We start from the raw sequence: 18,497 nt of genomic DNA on the forward strand, positions 1-18,497 counted from the left end.
ATTGGACCAAAGAAAGCAATTGCGGAATGCAAGTCTATGGGTGCGAGAGAAACATCGCACTGCACTCGCATTACAGTGGACAATGGAGAAGATGGGGAGATTACTCCCTCCTTCTCCTCCACAGCACCTGCCCTCTCCTCCATGGCTGTGCTGTGATTGCAGGATCGCATCACAATAGCACGACACTCGGCTTACACTCCAGCAGAGAGGGAGCCGAGTGTCATGCGATGCAACGCATTAATGCTCATGTGCCCCCAGCCTAAAACTGCTAATAACTAATGGGATAAGTCTAAAATGACATTAAATTGACATTAAATTCAGCATACATGCCACAACATTTTCAGACAAATTAAAAAAGCTCTTCACCAGCACACTTTTTTATTATTATTATTATTATTATTTATTTAGATATTTATTCATTTTTTGCAACGTGAGCAATATAATTGGTATGGTAGGCTACTCCAAATGTATTGCCTGAGTATAGCAAGTGTCATCCTAGCTGTATCTGTATTTCAGCTCATGACCCTTAGGCCTAAGACACACGGCATGAAAATCGGAGCGAGTGGAATGTGATAAAACATCGCATTCCACTCGGACCAATATTACTCTATATGCCAGCACCCATGAGTGATTATTTTCTCAGCCCTAATCGGACCGAGAAAATAGTCGCAGCATGCTGCGAGTGTAATGCGATCCTTGTTTCTCTCGCACCCATTCAAGTCTATGGGGCGAGAGAAAAATCACACTGAACTCGCAGTACACCTGTACCAGACAAGACCGGAGGGTGAGGAGACACAAACATGGGAAGGAGGATGAACCAGGAAGGGTAACTAATAGGGATAGGCGATCCCCTCGATGGTCGGGATCAGGGAGACTCACCCGATCATTTTGTAAGATCGGAATCGAGATAACATGATCTTGCGTCCCGATACCGATCTTTGACTTTACAGTTATGGGATGGGACAGGGGGCTGTAAAATAAAGAATATAGTTAATAATAAACATTGTCATTATACTTACAGGTCCCGCAACGCATCCTGCAGACTCCCGCCGCTTCTGCTTCTGAGCTCGATCATCGCTGGTAACCAAAGGACCTTCCGTGACGTCATAGCATGTGACCAGTCACGTGTGAATGTTGTATTACCTCATTGGTTACAGGGCAGTCACATGGCTATGATGTCATGCTATGTCGTGTCAGTGTATCTCGCCAGGACGCAGTGCTCGCCCAAGCGTCTCAATACTCAACATACTGAGCGAGCACTGTGTACCGGCGAGATGCTCCGGCACATGCTCGGGTCCCTGTCCCTGCATGTCAGCGCTCTTTACAGAGTCAGCCCACATGCAGGGATTAGCTGTCACAGCCGGTGAATAGTGACGCCGGGAATCAGGTGATCGGAGATTACCGTTGCTATAGTATCCCATCCGTCAGGTTACTATGGCAATGGTGGCAGCGGTGACATCAACGCTTACCAACCAGCAGCGTCTGATCATTCATTGAGTGATTAGGCTGCACGGGGAGCAGCAGCGTTCTTCCTCCCCTGTGCTTTGTGATATAGCAGAGCTAGATTGGTTGAAGAAGACAGAAGACAAAAGACCAGGATCGGAGGGGTGAGATGGAGTAATAAAGGTGGAGTCCCTAAGTGTGTCTGTGTATTTAGTTCTAATAAAGTATTTTTTTCTGTGTGGTGTCTTTTTTTAACCCTTTGTTGGAGATTCTTAATGGCCAGGTCAAACTTGGCCTGACATTAAGAATCTCTGGCTTAATAGCAGCTGGTAAAACAAAGCTGGTATTAACCCCTTATTACCCAGCGTGCCACCCGCCACTAGGGCCACTGCAAGAGTTGAATACAGCGCCAGAAGATGGCGCTTCTATGAAAGCACCATTTTCTGGGGCAGCTGCGGACTGCAATTTGCAGCGGGGGGTCCAGAACGCTTGGGCCATCCTGGGTTGCAGATTCCAATCCCTAGTTGTACCGGGCTGGACACAAAAATTAAACGAACCCCATGTAATTTTTTTTTTTATTATTTCATGAAATTAATGAAATAATTTAAAAAAGGGTTTCCGTATATTTTTGGTTCCCAGACGGGTACAAATAGGCAGCTAGGGTTTGGGGGCAGCCCGTACCTGCCTGCTGTACCTGGCTAGCATACAAAAATATGGTGAAGCCCACATCCTTTTTTTTTGTTTTTGGGCAAAAACATGAAAAAAAGGGCTTCCCTGGATTTTCCATTGCCAGTGAAGGTAACAGAAAGCACTGGGGGTTAGCAGCCAGTAACTGCTTGGATTAGCCTTAGCAATAGAAAATGCAGTGGGAGCGAAAGCATTTTTTTTAAATTATTCTTTTTAAATAACTAAAAAAAAAAAAAATGTGCTTCCCTGTATTTTGATTGCCAGCCGAGGTAAAGCTAGGCAGATGGGGTGGCAACCCATAGCCGTCCACTTTATCTGCGCTGAGACTCAAAAATACTGCGGACCGTCACATCATTTTTTAAAATAACTTATTTTTTTTTATACAACTATATATTATTAACATATTATATATATATATATATATATATATATATATATATATATATATATATTCTCTTTATATTTTTGAGTACAATGTTAATTGTTACTTTATTCTATAAACTACTGACAACATGTCTCCGAATTTCTAAATTTTTTTTTATTTTCTGAAGATACTAGTTTATAGAATAAAAGAACAATTTACATTTTACTCAAAAATATAAAGAGAACGAGAAAAACTGAACATTTTGTATACAATATATAGTTGTATAAAAATAAAGAAATAATTTAAAAAAAATGACGTAGCGCTCCGCAGTATTTTTTATTCTCAGTGCAGATAAAGCGGACGGCTATGGGCTGCCATCCCCATCTGCCTTGCTTTACCTACCTGGCGATCAAAATACAGGGAAACCCATTGATTTTTTTTAAAAAATAATAATAAAAAAAACAATGCGTGGGTCCCGCTGCATTTTGATCGCCAGGCAGGTAAAGCCAAGCAGCTGGGGGCTGGGATTCTCGGCAGCCTGCAGCCGACTCTGGAAATGGCACATTGCTTCTTAGCTTTACCCGGCTTGTCCAGTGGCCCTAAAGCGGTGGCTCGCTGGGTAATAAAGGGGTTAATACCAGCTTTGTATTGTCAGATGGTACTAAGACCGAAATTCATGGTGTCACTCCAAATTAGACATGGCCACCATGAATTTCTAGTAAACAGTAAAAAAAAAAACAGAACACACAGAATGTTTTTTTTATTAGAAATAAAACAATAAAAACATTTAGAGACTCCGTCTTTATTATAAAAAAAATCCTTAGTCCGATGTAATCCAAAGGTAGAGCCATGTCAGCTTCATCACTCGGTGCAGACACAGTCTATACACAGTGAGAAGCACAGAGAGCCAAGTTAGCTCTGCTATACCGCTCTCTACAGAGCAATATGCAGGCTGACAGTGAGGGGATGATTGCACTTGCGTCTTGCATTGCATCACTCCGCACGGACTAATCTCAGGACAGGAGCACATCAGCTGTATGGAAATACATGCAGCAGACCGCTCCTGTGGGGAGATTGTGCGGTGTGATCCGACATTCGCACAGTGACAAAGAAAGTTCAGTTACCAAGACCTTCAATTATGTCATAGTCATGTAACTAGTCTGTAAGCCAATCAACATTCACACCAGACGGTCACATGCTATGACATCATTGAAGGTCCTGTAAGTCCCTGCTGGATCGGACTCAGAAGTAGGAGCGACAGGACGCGTCGCAGGACCTGTAAGTATAATGACAATGTTTTTTAATAATGTGCTCTTCTTTTTGTTTACAGCCCCTGGACGCGATCTGGACCCAATCTCGACCCGATCTGTAACACGAGCTTCCCAGGAAAGCTCGTGGTCGGGATCGTGTACACGATCTCTATGTGATCGGTATGATCCCCAATCTTTACAGATCGGGATCGCCCATCCCTAGTAAACAACTGACAGGAGCGGGAAGTCAGGGACTGGGACTGGGACAGACAGACGAATGGGGGTGTTTACAGGTCAGGGCACGGTAACAATGAGTCAGATCAAACAGGAAAACTCACCAGAGCCAGTCACAGGCTGCAGAGAAAAACTATAACCAGCACAGGAATGGAAGTGCAGTGACCAGATATAGTGTCTCCTGAAACCAGAACGAGGCTGATGGGAGTTAACCCCTGACATGACCAGGCCGGGTCTGGGAAACTCTGGAGCAGGGAATACCAGTCCTGGATCATGACATACATGCTGTATTTGATTCAAAGTACATTAAAATAGAACACTATGAATTTTTTTCCACATAAAATCTTAATTTACCAGTAAAACTATAACTGAGCTATTAGTTGAATTTAGACATTATAAAGCTCTTTCATTGTGGGTAGATTTGTCGTGTGTTGACGTCAGTCTGATTACCTGTCCAGTTAATGCTCACCTGTTATAGCCAGGAAGAAAAATCATATGACCTACAGGTATGATAACCCAAGAAATCCCTCTAGGAATCTCTCAAACACTTACCCTTCCCATCAGACTCTTGCTCCTATTTGTGTCCTTCTATACAGTTTAAAATATTTTGTCAGCCTTATAGAAAAGTGCAAAAATGCATAAGTTCATAAAATTAAAAATACTATTCTTTATGATATGTGCAGAATCTACAGAGAATTCTATGAGGTGCACCTTCAATCTGTCATCTTTGCCTCCTGCTTGTCAGAGCTGACAGAGAGCATCCCATCACAAGCAGGAGACAGGCTTAATATGCATTATATATTAATCATTGAACTTTACACTAAGTACTGCTGCAATAGATAGAACACATTTTTATGCATGCATTAGGAAACATTAGATCTATGCCACTGATCTGTCACCGAGGCAGGAAAGACTGGCTAGTGTTGCCTAACATTGAGTAACTGAAACGCTAAATTGTGAGGGGACAGTAATTCTGTGGAGGGCTAGACTGCCTATCTGAAAGTTCTGTCAAATGCCAGATGAGTTGGTACCAGCAATGGACCTCTTGGTTCTGTGTCTTTCTTATTAGTATCCAAATATCTCAGGACGCAGATCCTGTTTTAATCAGTCAAAGGAAGCTTTAAGGCTTGAAGCCTCTCAGAGATGGAGGCACAGTGGGGTCACTACTAATTTGAAGAATCCCAGAAATGACACTATTACTATATAGGGGCACAGAATGAGAAGGTAAAGCTGGAGGTCTATTATTGTATATAGGAACAAAAGAGGCATTCACTACATAATGCTGAAGAGGACACACCCCAGCTACTGATTGGCTTCAGCAGTGCATAAGAGACCTGCCCCGTTCAGTCACAGGCCACACCTCTTTACTTTTGCAGCATTAAGCTGCTGAGATAAAGTTAAAGCTGAGCTCTGATTGGTTGCTGAGGACAAATAAACCTTATTAAGCATAATCAATAATAATGGAGTCTCAGAGCAGGACACCCATGCAGCAGGAGGTGGAGGAGATGCTGAAGCAGGTACAGCAGTGCGAGGTCATTGACGTCATTGCACCAATCACAAGAGTGCATGCTGCTGCTCTCTGTTATCTGCCAATACACACAAACAAACTCATACACACGCACTCTATATGCGGCTAATTCACTGATGTCACTGCGCCAACCACAAGGGTGTGCGCTGCTGCTCTCTGTTATCTGCCAACATACACACACACACACATATATGCAGCCAGTTTATTGAAATTTATTGAAATCACTGCGCCAACCACAAGGGTGCACGTGCTGTTCACTGTTATCTACCAATATACACACACTTCTACACAAACACTCATACACAAACACTCATACACACACACACACACACAAATATATGCAGCACGTCACTGCACAAAATCTTCAAAATTTCTTTAAACTAATCCCAAGCCCTTTTCTCAACAGCTTTCAGTATTGTTTGGAACATGTCGTCTTTCATGAGTTTCTGAATATCTGGATACACAAAAATGGCTTCCTTCAGCTTTGCTTCGAACAGTCCCTGAAAATTGGTGCACAGATACTTAAAAGTATCTTCTTATTTTGGCAGAGCTTTCACAAACTGCTTGATTAGTCCAAGCTTAATGTAGAATGGTGGAAGGAGAATTTTAGTGGGATCAGCAAAAGTTTCTGAGTCCAGGTTGCAAACATGTTCTCATTGGCCAACTATTTTGGCTCTAGTGATGAGTCCTATCCTGGCTGTCCCATTCCCAAAAAACACATGAGCACTTTGTGTTTTCTCCTTCTTATCCAAGGACCAAAGAGAGAATTTTCAGATCACCACATATTCATCAAGCTTGATCCTCATAGTTAAGTTTCTTGAGAATAAAGTCTAATTTCTCATAGCTTTCCTTTAAGTGCACAGAATGCCCTACAGGCAGTGAAGCCGACTTATTGCCATTGTGCGGTAGCAGCTTTCAGACTTTTTTTGGATGAATCAATAGTCTCCCCTCGTTCATATTGCACTCAATGTTACATTTTTCAACCAGCCCAGAAACATCACTGCAAGATGGGCACCTTCTTGAGAAAAGTTTGGAAGGAATTCCCTTGTCTGCTATGATTGGATGCTATGGACACCACCACCATTATGAAAGACGGGTTTAGAAATCTTCTTTGCACACCACAGTCAATCGCAGCAAAACGTCCATTAAATCCTAAGCAATCTAATGACACCAAAATCATCCACCAAAGGTCACGCAAAGGGGTCAAAGTATAGTGCAAGAAAAAGCCTATAGAGTCAGTGCTTATGAAAAAATTGTAATTTTGTAAATATTTTTACTGAGTTTAGTGACCAAAAATATATAAAAATCACCTCTTACTTTTCAAACAATTTTACCCTTGCAGATCTGTGTCATTAAGGCGATAATTGTACCATGTTCCTTCCTAGAGACACTCGAAAGGAAATTGTGGCTTTATTGCTTTCCCTTATTTGTCAGTGAAAGTACCCATACAAACGCTACAGTTATTGTTTGCAGAAAACATTAAACTTCATAGAATGTAACTGTCATATTACAGCTTATTCAGAAGCATTTCCATGGTTTATAATGACTGAACATTCGTTCGTTTTTCACAAAGCCAACAATGCCTGTTACCATACTCCTCATCATAAAGATTAATCCTTAGAAAAAAGGAAAGTGTGGGAGGAGAGCAGATACTAAAGGGATAAGTAGTACACATAATACACAGATTGTACAGAACATTAACCTCTTATAGAGCAGGCTTAATTTGGCCTTAAAGACGTTTTTCCACAAAATTAATTTAAAGTTGATTTTAATCAATAGATCTTGGAATAATAATTTCCACAATTAGATGGGTTTAAAAAATAATGTTCCTGTGGTGAGATAATCTTATATATGTGTCCCTGCTATGTACTGTGTAATGGCCGTGTCTGACTGTACAGGGACATGGTCTGATCATACCACTTCTCCTGGGCAGAGGAGGATGCAAAAGAGAATATATAGATAGTACAGCATGGGATCGTAGCTTATTCTTTTTGTGAGGTAAAACATTTCCCTGCCTTATTTTAAAAAATGTTTTACCTCAAAGAATTATAGACGATCCCGTGCTGTAATGTCTGTATACATTTTTACTTCCTCCTCTGCCCAGGAGATGTGGTATGGTCAAACCATGTTCCTGAATGGTCAGACACAGCCATATTAATAATATGACCATCTCATATTAAGAGAACTAAATTTGTCAAGTCATATTATTTTTGGTGAAATTGTGAGGGCCTAACAACAGTTAGATGTAATTTAACTATAAAGCTCCTTGTATTAGATGCATTTTTTGTGCAATTGTTAATACTGTTAGGTACAATACACCACTATACAGTATATCAGCAGAGTTTATGAAAATCATTACTGATTATATTTAATTTTGAATGTGTTTTTAATCCTGTATTATGTATTGCATAATTTAGGAATTGTTTGCATATGTATATACATAAGTCCATTGACATAGCGCTCTATATGCCAGTTGCTTTTGGATCTATCAAAGGCACAGAATTAAAATACATATTAAATGTTTTTCCATTTCAATTGAGAAAATTAATTAAATTAGAAATTGATGGCAGCAGCACACAATGGCCCTGATTCAGAATTCTGGAAAAATTGGTTTGAAAAGTTTTTTGCAGAATTCCGAGAAGCAACTTTTAGCATTTTAATGTAAGTTTCTCCCACCTCCGCCAAAATGAGGCACAACTAGGGCGGGGGTACTTCGATGATGGGATCTCACAGCTTGTCTAATTCATGCTATGACATTCCCTAAGCTAGAAATTTTACTGTAGTTGGGGACCGGATTGAGATTTCCATGGACGCACAAGACACATGTCAGACGCTCCTGATTCATTAAGAATGTATAATTGGTGGAGGAAGGTTGAACTTGATGGACATAAGTCTATTCAACCTATGTAACTATGTTATTTTATATATCAATATAAAATGTTATTGTCATGGTTTTGCCTCCCCGTCCATATGGCTAGGGGGCGGAGCCTTCTCCCGAGCCTCACTTCCAGAGCTTGGATGCTTTAAATACTGTCATCTCTGGTGAACCAGCATCGGTTATAAGCTTAGCGGTGCTTTTCCTGTGATTGCTGGTTCCTGTAAGTGTGATCCTGATCTGTCCCCTGTCTGTGCTTTCGGTCTCTATCTGTGTTTCGTCCCCTAGTCATTCTGCCATTCCTCTTTCCCACCTCCTTCCTTCCCACAATAGCCCCAGTTGTTCCCCCCCTCTCCTACGTCCCCACTCGGTTGCTTCCTCTGGTACTGACCTCGGCCTGACCTCGACCCAGCCTCTGCTCGTTCTTCCGGTCTTCCTTCTCCCCATACTGTGTGTGACCCGGCCTGCCCCACCATCCCCCGCTTCTGCTTTCCAGCTGATGCTGCGAGGCACTGCACCAGTACACACTGAGTTCCACTCCTTGCTTATTCAGCTCCGTGTAGTGTATTTCCCTGCAGGATTCCAGCTCCCCCTAGTGGCAGCCTGACAGTTATTTTATATATCAATCTGCTCTATAATATTTTTCCTTTTCCAGAACAATCTGACAGGTCTCCTTTAAATATCATCACGACTTTGTCCTCTGCTCTCATTGTCCATTTATCTTTGGAACTTTCCATATATCCCTCACAACAAATTGACTCCCAGCAAATAAAAGTAAATATGTACCTTTGTGTCACACATTTGTTCTTTCAAATTATGATTATTATTGTCTTGTAACATTCTGCATTAGTGTCAAGGAATTAGAGATGAAATACACACATTTTATTTGAAAACATCCTGACTACATTTTGTTGTTTTCTTAGATCTGTAAGGATTTGAAAGAATGGGAACATGAGTGGGAGCTAGATGAAAAATGGTTGAGAATGTATTCTGTTACTAAAGACCTTTGGATATCTGACGCCATGGAAATAAGTAGAACACAATACATGTACAACAGTTATTATGGTGCTTTCATGAAAACATAATGGGAGATTCAAGATTTCAAATTAATCACAAATACTATTAAAGGGAAAGTGTCAGGTTACTTCTGCTGCTTAAACCATAGGCAGTATAGACAAGAGACTGGCTGCATAATTGCAGCCCATTATATTATTTTCTGAAATGCTCAGGGGTTTCATAGGACATATACTTTAACTATACATAGAAGATGTGGTGGACCATAGGCAGATACGGGACTAGTCCGGCTTTGCCCCAGCCAGCTCATCCCAGCGCTGCTCGAGGTGTTTGACAGGTTTGTCACTACTACGATATACTCCCTGACAGAAGTTCTGTCGCTTATCCATGTTATGTAAATAAAAGCTTATAACCTGACTTTAAATTAATCCATTAGTTTTTTAAATTACTCTTTGGAAAGCTGAAACCCTCCCAAATTTAGTTTAGGTTATGAAAATAAAGTAGCTGAAATATTGATCATATAATGAACACAGAAAGGTCAGATTTTGGCAAGACAAAAGTTTTGTCGCCTTGTCATATAATGCACCCAATCCTTGTTTACATTGTCACCTGTGCTCACTAAATAATCGGTTAATTAGTGGGTGTGTATAAAAAGAAACCCAGTACCCCAGACCTTCACTTGAACTGCAACTTGACCTCTGACAACATGCCAAAAATCCACCCTGCAACAAAAGCCTTGATTATCAAGAGGCTTAATACCAGATCCACTGCAGAGGTGGCTGGTACCTTTAATGTGTCTCACTGTCAAGTACAAAGAATTAAAAAAAAGATTTGAAGAGGCTGGAGATGTTTTTGACAAGCCCTGGTCCGGCAGACCCCGCAAGACAACTGCTTAGGAGGAACGTTTGTTAGTTAGAAAATTCAATGCCAGCTCCTCTTCCACTGCAGCAGAGCTCCAAAAGGCCTGGTCACCTCAAGTCCCTGTGTCAACTAGAACAGTTTGTAGGATTCTGTCTCGAAATGGCTTCCATGGTCGAATCAGTGCCACAGTCCCACAGCCTGCTAAACAGATGGACGCTGGAAAAGAGGCAGCAGGTGGATTTCTCTGATGAATCTTCAGTTGAATTACACCACAGCTGCTACAAATACTGCAGGGGACCTACTGGAGCCCATATGGATCCAAAATACACACAGAAAACAGTTAAGTTTGGTGGTGGAAAGATCGTGGTCTAGGGTTACATTCAGTATGGGGGTGTGCAAAACATTTGCAAGGTAGAAGGCAATATCAATAGCCTAAAATATCAAGACGTATTAGCTACCTCTTACATTACCAATCATAAAAGGGGTCAAATTCTGCAGCAGGATGGTGCTCCATCTCATAAATGCATCTTTACAATAAAGTTCCTCCTGGCAAAGAAGATCAAGGTGCTCAAGAATTGGCCAGCCCAGTCACCAGACATGAACATCATTGAGCATGTTTGGGGTAGGATAAAAGAGGAAGCTTGGAAGACAAAACCAAAGACTCTAGATGAACTCTGGGAGACATGTAAGACGGCATTCTTTGCTATTCCTGATGACTTCATCAATAAATTGTATGAATCATTGTTGAACCACATGGATGCAGTCCTTCAAGCTCATGGAAGTCACACAAAATATTAAATATGGCTCTAATAGCACCACAACTTCATTCACCAATGTTATACAACATATCTTTGTATTACAAGTTAATTATTTGTTTGAATTTCCCATTGCTTTCTGTGAGCAACAAAACTTTTGTCTTGCCAAAATCTGACCTTTCTGTGTTCATTAAATGATCAATATTTCAGCTTTACAGCAACTTATTTTCATAACTTAAACCAAATTTGGGAGGGTTTCAGCTTTCAAAAGAGTAATTTATAAAACCAATGGATGAATTTAAAGTCAGATTTTAAGCTTTTATTTACATAACATGGATAAGTGACAGAACTTCTGTCAAGGAGTATATGTACACAAGGGGGAAAAAACAAATCAAGCACCTCCAGCAGTGTTGGGAAGAGCTGGTTGGGGTTGGCAGAAAACTAGTTTCCTCTCCAACTACTGGATATCCAAAGTATATTTTCTCTGAAACGCTGAAATGTTTTGGGCAGTAATATACCAGCTTACATCATGCAGTCAAGCTACAATCTATGTTGCCCATGGTATCGCCTGGTATGTTTGATTTCACAGAAAGGGTATTTCAAGTGAAAGATGGTCTTCCATATATTGCCTAGAATGATATTTTAATATTTTTTATGGATACAGGTAAGGCAATCTGTACATTTGGTCCAGCCCTATGTACTAGTGCTTATGCCCTATAGTCTACAACTTGTCATTTAAAGACTTGTAAAGGTTATATATTTCTTGGAAACAATTTTATAAATTGATTTAAAGCAATTTAAATAGGGAAATTCAGAGCCCATAAAAGGAGAAGGTTTTAGACCAATTTAGTGAGAGTGTCATGTATGAGGTGTGAGGCCTTATTACTGAAACTCTATGCAGTTGAAGGACCAGGACCTAGTCATCACAAGGTACAAGCTTGTGCCTCTTTAAAGCGGCAGGGGAGACTGCTGGCTATTGTTGTAGAGGTGAAGTACCAGAGGTTTAGACTCAGGACAGGTCCTGCATTAATCTCAGAAGGAAGGTTACCTGTCAAAGAGTGAAGGAACTGGGGCGTCACATTTTTTAAAATTTGTTTTTGTTGAAGTTTTAAGTCATAAATACCAAAAGAATAACAACCTTGCAAACCCAGGATTGGAATTTCTACATAAAATGTTTGTACAGTAAATACTATTTGTACATTGACAATATAAGACTCTGGTAAATGTTTGTTTTGAAAATATAAGTAGATAAATAATCAAGCAACAAAAAGAAGGAAAAGGAAAACAACAATGGCGGAAGGGAAGAGAAAGAGGGGGTGGGGTTGGTCGGTGGCTCTCTAAACTCCAGTGTTTCAAGGCTCACTAGATAGATTATATGGGTGAGGCCTAAGACACACGGCATGAAAATCAGAGCGAGTGGAATGCGTCAAAACATCGCATTCCACTCTGACCAATATTAGCCTATGTGCCAGCACCCATGAGCGATTATTTTCTCAGCCCTAAATGGACCGAGAAAACAGCCGTAGTTTTGATCCTTGTTTCTCTCGCACCCATTCAAGTCTATGGGGCGATAGAAAAATCACACTGCATTCACAGTACACCGGTGTACTGCGAGTGCAGGGCGAGAATGGCAATAGCCAGCAACGGAGGAGAGAGGGAGATAAATCCCTGTCCTGTGGAACGCTGGCCCGCCTCTCCTCACAGCCGGCCCGCCCCCTGCAGCTGTGGTCCGATCGCACGATTGGACCTCAGTCGCAGTGATGTGACGTACCTGGACTATCAAGTCGTCATAGAGTATTGTGCAATCTGCCCTTCTGTGCAATATCCACCTCCTCCTTGGTTATGGGTCGCCAACTACATGGTGTTGCCTACATCAGCTGATTAAAGTCCTAGGTACACTTTGCACCAGATGAACCAGACACACCAGTGGACGGCCTGAGTGGAATAGGTTCGCCCATTTGGGGGTTGGTTAAGGGGAGGTCAGGAGTGTCAGAAGTGTCACAAGGAGAGAAGTAGTTTGGAAGTGAAGGAGAGATGAGGTCAGGAGCCGGGCTCCTTGGAAGCATCTAGGTAGCAGACGGTGGTCTGGGCCTAGTAAGAGCTGGCCCCCGGTCGCAGGAGATCATGACAAGGGGCATGGAACTGTTGAGGAGGACAGCTGGAGGCCTTGTACCATCACCTGGCTGGGACCAGGGCACGACGTGGTATGTGGACCCCAGGTCAGGGAGTAGCATCAGGCAACCTGACAATTTACCCGACGAGAACGGAGCCTTCAAAATCAGCTCCCCAACCCGATCCAAAATCGGGGTAGTACCGCAACGAGGGGGATAGGACTTTCCACAAAAACGGTCCAGAAAATCTAAAGCGTGAACCCTGAGAGCAAGCTCCCACAGTTAGCCATACTGGGGAGCGGGACCCGAGTAGTTCTATGTTACCGGGACCAACAGAGAGGTGAACTTAGTGGCAGGAGGAAGGTCATGGATTACCAGGCAGCACGATTAGGGACGGTACCCAAAGTAACTCCCCTCAGCAGCAGCGGTATCCAGAACTTTGGTTTATCCGATGTCGGTGTCAGTTTACTGGACTGAGTGAGTACGCAAGTGACCCCTTCGCACCCAACGGCACTCCCCAGCCACTATCACTGAGCCCCAGGGCATCCCCCCTACCCGTGGAGGGTTCTAACACCTGGCTGCCCCACTCCATCACCCCCGGGTACTGCCAATTGCAGTGGTGGTACTCCACATTACTACAAACCAGGGGTGGCTTCACAAACTCGAAACACAATCCTCTGTAAATACCACCTTTATTTGAGTGGCCGCACGACACCCGGGTTCGGACAACCCTCGAGCCACCGCGGATCCAGATCTGAGCAGCCCAGCTGCTGACACGGGGGTGGCACAGTGACACTCACATGACACTCGGCTCCTGCTGTGCTGCCAGCGTGAGCCAAGTGTCATGCAAGGATCGCAGTGGTCCCCTGTGTGGCCCCAGGCTGAGTGTTTAACTAGCTCCCATTCTACATACCAGCTGTGGTAGAAATGTGTCTTGATTTTATTCTGGATGTTAGAGGGCAGGATAGCAATGAAACTTTCCAACACATTAAAAAACTTTTTTAGTCTGGGTTCTTTAATGATAGATTTCTTTCACCGAATTGATTCAATATAGAAAAGTTAATTTAAAAAAAAAAAAAAATAGTTTATACACCGTGTGCAGAATTATTAGGCAAGTTGTATTTTAGAGGATTTTTTATTATTGATCAACAACTATGTTCTCAATCAACGAAAAAGACTCATAAATATCAAAGCTTAATATTTTTGGAAGTTGGAGTGGTTTTTTTTTTAGATTTAGCTATCTTAGGTCCCCTTCACACGTCATTGAAAAACACTGACATTCTTCACTGACGTGTACAACCCGCACATGTCCCTCCGTGTTCCGTGATTCACGGCACACGTGGGTTGTCCATGTGTGATCCGTGATCTATGATCCGTGATTGCAAATGGACATTACTCACCTGCCTTCGTTCCTGCTGTCCATGGTGCTGAACTCCTCGACTCTCTAGCGTCCGCCCACCACTCTCTGCAGCTACTTCGGGGTCGGCTATTCTTGCTTTCATGAATATTCATGAACCGGGCAGGAGCTGCAGAGAGTGGAGGCTGCACAGCGAATCGCTGGAAAGGTTAGTTGAAAATGTTTATTATTTAATATGTCAGTGTTTTTCTAGTACGTGTTTCATGGATAACACACGAATCACACCATAGTGTGGTCCATGGGTCATCAGTGATGCCAGAAAAAAACGGACTTGTCTCTGTGCAGAATCACGGACACGCGTGCATGGAGACACATTCAGTGAAAAATCACTGATTTGTGAGCAGACCCATTGATTATAATGTGTCTGCGTATGTCAGTGATTCTGGTACGTACAAAAAAAAGCACAAACGTACCAGAATCACTGACGTGTGAAGGGGGCCTTAGGAGGATATCTGTTTTTGCAGGTAACTATTACTGTGCAGAATTATTAGGCAACTTAATAAAAACCAAATATATTCCCATCTCACTTGTTTATTTTCACCAGGTAAACCAATATAAGTGCACAAAATTTAGAAATAAACATTTCTGACATGCAAAAACAAAACCCCAAAAAATTAGTGACCAATATAGCCTTTCTTTATGATGACACTCAACAGCCGACCATCCATAGATTCTGTCAGTTGCTTGATCTGTTTACGATCAATATTGCGTGCAGCAGCCACCACAGCCTCCCAGACACTGTTCCAAGAGGTGTACTGTTTGAAAAACTGAGATATAAAAGATATGCGAAAAACTAAAATTACATAATTTTTCTGACCCCTCAGCACAGCCCACAAGGTATCGTAAGATGAGGTCACAGATGGGAGATTAAACGTAGGTCATAAAAGTGAGAAGGCCATTTTTGGCCTGGGTCAGTACTGGAGGGCATACCTAGCGCCTGGTGCTGCCCATTTATTACCTAGAGACCCTCTCTCCATAAATTCGGACATCACATCTATGGCATGAATTTAGTAAGTTTCATGTTTATCCCTTTTATTTTTATGTACTTGTCTACACTATATTTGTATTGTTCTCCTTTGTAACATCTTGTATATTTTTATAAACACTGCCTATTTTCAGATTAAATATATAAAATTTAATAGTTCGTTCCTCCTGCTCCCTAATACGAATCTGAAACCGAAGAGCCTTTTGCTATATGTAACAGGTGTCCGGACTATCTGGAAAGTTTGGGGGTCGCAGCAAAATTATTGGGGTGCTACCAGTAAGGGGTACCGTGGTATATATATACATTCCATTAGCGGGAATACATTACCCATTCTGGGAGACCTTCAATATTTGGCATTAGTAGCTCAGCAGCCTCATTTTCTTATTGTCTGGCAGTACCAAAAGTGACCTGCCAACAAGGGGGGTGCTAGAGCGCAGTCTAATCGTGACAAATTGGTGAACATCGGGTGAATCTTGTGACACTCCCACCCGGCTGTTTGTGACAGGCTGCAGTTAGGATCTATTGAGGGCTGAAGATGATACCTGTCAATATGGGTCAGAAAATAACTATAGAGAGGCCTAATGATACTGTACCTGAGGTGTGGACTTGCAGGAGACTGAACTGTGGAGGAACGGAAATGTGCAGAAAAAGCCTTTGGGAATCTGGGTTTGGAAGGAAAGTTGCTTTACTGAGGTGGGGCATAATTGTCAAATAGTGAGACTCTCTCTACTGGACTATAGGTTGGAGGAAACAAATGTGTGGCATTAACCCCCCCAAAAAACAGGAAAGAGGAGAAATTGGCTCCAGATATATGGTGCAGAGTGGACTGATAAATTGTGACTGTATGGTGTAACAGAGTACTGGGTCTGCTTCCTGTAAAGTGCATGGATAACCAAACAAGAAAATTAGACAAATTGTTCTAAGAATTATTCTGCAACTTTGTTCTTCATGAAAGATTGACTCATTCTGCAACATTTAGAATTGTCTGTCATATGATTATAGAAACCAGTGAGCATATTGTGGTTTAAAGTGACAATACAGAACCACGTTGACAGATAAATGCAAATATTTGCAATAAAAATGTTTTATCTAGATTCTGCATGTTTATTTAAATTGGGGAAGGGAACTAAGCTGCTGAAAGACCCCTATAGCAGCAAAGAAACAAAGAATGTTGAATTTCATTCTTTTCTTCGACAACTGTCTTTCATGGATTATTGGGAGGCCCCCTCTCGAAATCTGACTGATCCACTAAAGTTTCTGCAATGTGTGTGGCCAGCTTTAGGTTTTATAAAATCCCTTTGTAGCTCTGTAGGAGATCTGTATGTTTAGATATAAAATAGAATACAGAGGAACCTTGGATTCCGAGCATAATTGGTTCCAGGAGTGTGCTCTTTAACCAGGTTACTCTTATATCAAAGCAAAGTTTCCTATAGAAATAATTGAAACGCAGACAATTCGTTCCACAACCCAAAAATATTAACTGTATTTATACAAACTTATAGTAATACAAAATAATGTCCTGTATTCATATAAAATTACAGTACACTAATACAAAATACTGTACAGTACAATAAAAATCATATAAAATAAATTACAGTAAACTGCACTTTAGCTTACAATAGAATTGTTAGTGTGCGGGAGGTACATGGGGCGCCCCAGGGCTGTGGGGTACTCGGTCCTGGGCGCGTGGAGCGCAGTAGGGAACAGTCATGGTCGCAGACAATGCCCAGTACCGTGATCCTGGGGGTCGGTCCGATAAAAAGGGGGTGAAAAATGGGAGAAAAATAAAAGAAGATAAAATAAGAGAGTTTTTCGACTACGCCACTTGCGATGTGAAGCCAGGTTATTGAAACCGCTGCTGCAGGGTCCTGCTGGGGCTGGTGGAATAATGCAGCTTAGGTGTTTTGGGACCTTCGCAAGCAGGGCTAGGTCCCAGCAGTGGATGATGGGGGTTATAATAAGAAACAATCAGTGTATGTGTACGGAGGTGAGAAGGAAACAGTCCACACTGGTATTGCAATTTCAACTTGCCTTTTTTTACTTTTGGCTCAGTACCTGGACCCGCGGGTGCCGGTTTCAGGTGTATCCGCTCCCCTTGTTCTTCGTGCCAGCTGTGACCTGGATTAGCTATCCTTCATGCACACTCATTTGTATTGGGCTCCCGTGCCTTAGAGCTTATGGGGGAGCCCCTCTGTTTCAATCTTGGTCCTATTGCAGGCAGCCTGGACTATTTAAGGGGTTCAATCCCCGGTCCCCTCTTTGCTGCTGATGCTTCAGACTCTTTGGGTGTTGAGAGACCCTGGAGATCCCCTCACTTGGCAGATTTAACAGTTGACCATAAAGTATCCTGCTGTCCTAGGGTCTTCACCCCGCCTCGGTTCCAGACTTCCACAGGCTCTCTGCGGTTTCTGGAGTATTCCACTTCCACAGGTAACTCACGATCTCTGGAGTTCTGGTTCTCCACAGTCCCCCACAACTGTTACAGCGTTCCGTTGTTACTTCAGGTCTTTACACGTTTCCTTTCTTTACTTCACTCCTCACTCCTCTCTCCTTCACCCTCTCCGACTACTAACTACTTCATTCTCTCTACTCACTCTCCTCTCTTCTTCTCACTCCCTCCCGCCAACTTCCCAACTGACCACTGGCACCTCCCCTTGCTGGGTCTCTCCCTACAGATTGGGTAGCAATTAGCCAATAAGTGCCCATCCCGTTTACCTGTTGCTAGGCAGTCTCCCAGTCTGGAATTGGGGTTATGTATGTGGCCTGAGGGTGCTGGTATGTTAACTGGCACAGATATTCCGGGGTTTGGGTTTCAACGTTTACATTTTGTGGCACCTGATGCCTCAGGGGTGCTACATACACTATAGAAAGAAAAATGTTGTATACATATGACAACCTTTATTCTAGTACAGTACACAAAAAAACACACCCCAAATCTAATCTCCCCAAAATAAGGGTAGAACCAAGCCAAGT

The sequence above is a fragment of the Anomaloglossus baeobatrachus genome, chromosome 8, assembly GCF_048569485.1.
Source record: "Anomaloglossus baeobatrachus isolate aAnoBae1 chromosome 8, aAnoBae1.hap1, whole genome shotgun sequence".
NCBI classification, from domain to species: domain Eukaryota; kingdom Metazoa; phylum Chordata; class Amphibia; order Anura; family Aromobatidae; genus Anomaloglossus; species Anomaloglossus baeobatrachus.